Genomic DNA, 3,333 nt, shown 5'->3' with positions numbered 1-3,333 from the left:
TATGATTGAGTTGATTAATTGTTTGGTTTGATTCTTCAGCATCTTTTCTGAGTTTCTTTCTGGTAGTTATATCTTTTCTTGAGAGTGGTGTATTATAGTCTCCAACTACTATAATGGTGTTCTCTATTTCCCTTTTCAGTTATGTTAATGTGTGCTTTGTGCATTTTGCCTCTCTATCATTTGCTGATAACACAACCCTACTTGCCGAAACTGAGGAGGACCTGAATCACTTGCTGCAGAAGGTCAAAGACTGCAACCTTCAATATGGATTGAGGCCCAATATCAAGAAGACAAAGATTCTCACCACTGGGCCAATTGGCAGCATCAGGATGGATGGTGAAGAGATTGAGAGTGATAACAACTGTAGTTTGCTTGGTTCCCCAGTCAACAATCTTGACAAAAACAGCCAGGAAATTAAAAGACATATTGTGATGAGAAAGTCTGCTGTTAGGAACCTCTCCAAAGTACTGAGGAGCAATGATGTAACTCTGGAGATTAAGGTGAACTTGATACAGGTCATCGTCTTTGCAATCACTTCCTTTCCATCAGAGAGCTGGACAATGACTATGGATGATAGAAGGAGAATTGATGCCTTTGACCTGTGGTGTTGGAGAAGAGTATTGAATATACCATGTACTGCTAAGAAAAGGAACAGGTTTCTCCTGGAGAAGGTGAAGCTGGGATGCTCCTTGGAGTCAAGGATTCTGAAGCTTCGTCTGACATACTTTGGACATGTTGCAAGGAGGGACCAGTCCTTAGAGAAGGATGTCATGCTTGGGAGGGTGGAGGGACAGCGCAGGAGAGGAAGATCCTCAATGAGATGGATTGATTCAGTGACTGGAGTAATAGGGGTAGGTGTATCGGAGATGGTGCGATTGGCACAGGATAGAACAGAGTGTAGGGCTGTTGTACGTAGGCTCACTATGAGTTGCAGGTGAATTGACAGCAAATAACAACAACAACAGTTGATTTGAGGCAGGAGTGGTATCCACTCCCAAAATAGCTTGCCTCCGGAAACTCTATGAACATGGAGAAACGATGGAAGTTATACAGGTGGATTGATTCAATGACTGGGGCAATTGGGGGAGGTGTGTTGGAGAGAGTGAGATTGGCACAGGATAGAGCAGCGTTTAGAGCTGTTGTATACAGGCAACTCGATGGCACATCACAACAAAAACAACATCATTTGGTGCATAGATGTTTATTATTGTCAGCTCCACTTGTTCCATTGATGATTTAAGCATTATGTAGTGACTTCCTTGATCTTTCTGATAGTTTTTGCATAGAAATCCATTTTATCAGAGATTAATATTGCTACTCGTGTTTTTTTCTGGTTGCTATTTGCTTGGTATATTTTTTCCACCCCTTTTTAAAAGCCTTTCTTTATCTTCACTTTTCAGTTGTGTCTTTTGTAGACAGCATATTGATTAATTTTGGGTTTTTATCCAATCTGCTAGTCTTATCCTCTTCAGTGGTGTAATTAAACCATTCACATTCAGTGTGATTACTGAGAGGCAAGGTTTTATTGCTATCATTTTGTTGAGTTCTTTCTGGTATTGTTGCTCGTTACTTTGGTCCACCCTGATTTCTGTGGTACCTCTGTAAGAAGGATGTCTATTAGTGTTTCCTGCAATGCTGGTCTTGTTTTTAAAAACTCCCTTTGATTCTTCTTTTCTGAGACTACCTTGGTCTCTTCTTCATATTTGATGAACAATTTTTCTGGGTATAGTATTCTTGGTTGACACTTGTGTTCTTTGAGTGTTTGATATATGTCATTCCACTGTCTTCTTGCTTTCGTGGTTTCTGCTGAGAAATTGGCACTTTGCTGTTATTTGCTCTCCCTTATAGGTGATTCTTTGTTTCTCCCTCACTGCTTTCAGAATTCTCTCCATATCTTTGGTCCTGGTAAAGTTCACCATAATATGCCTTGCTGTTTTACTTTTGGGGTATATTCTATATGGTGTTCTCTCAACTTCTTGAATATATATTCTCTCATTCTTCATTGTGCTGGTGTACAAGTTACCATACCGCGATCACTTGTGGTTGCTGTGATGCTGAACACTGTGACACGGATGTGTCAAATGCGTTAATGGTTGGCTACCCAATATGAACAGAGAGTGGGGTGGAGCTCTCCCATTAAAACCAGCTTGGAAGGAGGAGTGGCATCCACTTCCATAATAGCTTGCCTCTGGAAACCCTATTAACCTGGAGAGAGGATGAAAGGCACCCAAGCATACAGGACTCTCCTTCATATGGGCGCTATGAGTCATCTGCGACTCGACGGCACTTAACAACAACAACAACAACATTCTTCATTAGGCCTGAAAAGTTTTCTTCTAGCAATTCTTCTGCAACATTTTCAATGCTTTTACTTGCTTCATCATGTTCTGTGATTCCAATTATGCACACATTATTCCTCTTGTAGTTGTCCCACATTATTGTTAGGTTTTCTTTTTTTCCGTCTTTTTTTTTTATTCTTTTTTTGTTCTAACAGATCACTAGTGACATTTTTATCTTCTATTTCACTGTGTTCCCTTTCTTCAACTCTGTTCATGGGTCCCTCCAAGATGTTTACAGCATCTGAAACATTGGTCCTCATATTTTGAATTGTGGTTTCTTTTTATTCCAGAGCCTCTAACACCTCATTTGTTTTATCTGCAGTGTTTTGGATTTTTTTTTAAACTTCACTTAGTTTCTGCTTTCAATGTTCTATAATTCTTCAAGTTTGTCTTTCACCCTTTGAAAATGTTCAATTATTGTTCTTTTAAATTCTGTGTCAAAAAGTTTCAACAGCCTTTCTGGCTTCAGGAAATCCACTGATACAGAGTCATTTTTTGGGCGTGACATCTTGCTTTGAGCTTGTGTATGGTGTGAGGTAGCCTGCTTCTTATGTGACATCGTTGTGGTAGAGTTTTTCATGCTTGAGGCATTAGCAAGCCCTTGGTCTGAAGTCACTGCTCCAGAGGAGGGTGGAGCACCTACCCAGCCTGGGTTTCTCCGTGAAATTTTGAATCAAAGGAAGATTTTCTTCAGGTTGGGCGAGAAACAGCCTGTGAATTAGCAGCTTTTTCTGTCAGAAAACTGCTGCAGTTAGGCCAGTCTAAGGTGTTCCAGGCCAAAGGCAGCTCACACTTTGGGAGAGAAGAGAAAATGAAAAGGGTTTATGTGTGATACTGATATCTCCAATGCAGTTCAGAGTGGTGGCATCCAGGCATTGGGGTTAGGAAGTCCAGGCTGTGGTGCTAGGTCCTCCAGATGGTGGGGCCAGGTCCTCTAAAAGCATTTTCTTTGTGAACAGAGACCAGACAAGGATGCCCACAGTTTCCACCAGTA

Source organism: Elephantulus edwardii, unplaced genomic scaffold (genome assembly GCF_000299155.1).
Source record: "Elephantulus edwardii isolate Elephantulus edwardi_28Jun2011 unplaced genomic scaffold, EleEdw1.0 scaffold00343, whole genome shotgun sequence".
Classification (NCBI taxonomy): domain Eukaryota; kingdom Metazoa; phylum Chordata; class Mammalia; order Macroscelidea; family Macroscelididae; genus Elephantulus; species Elephantulus edwardii.
This window is presented reverse-complemented; position numbering follows the sequence as displayed.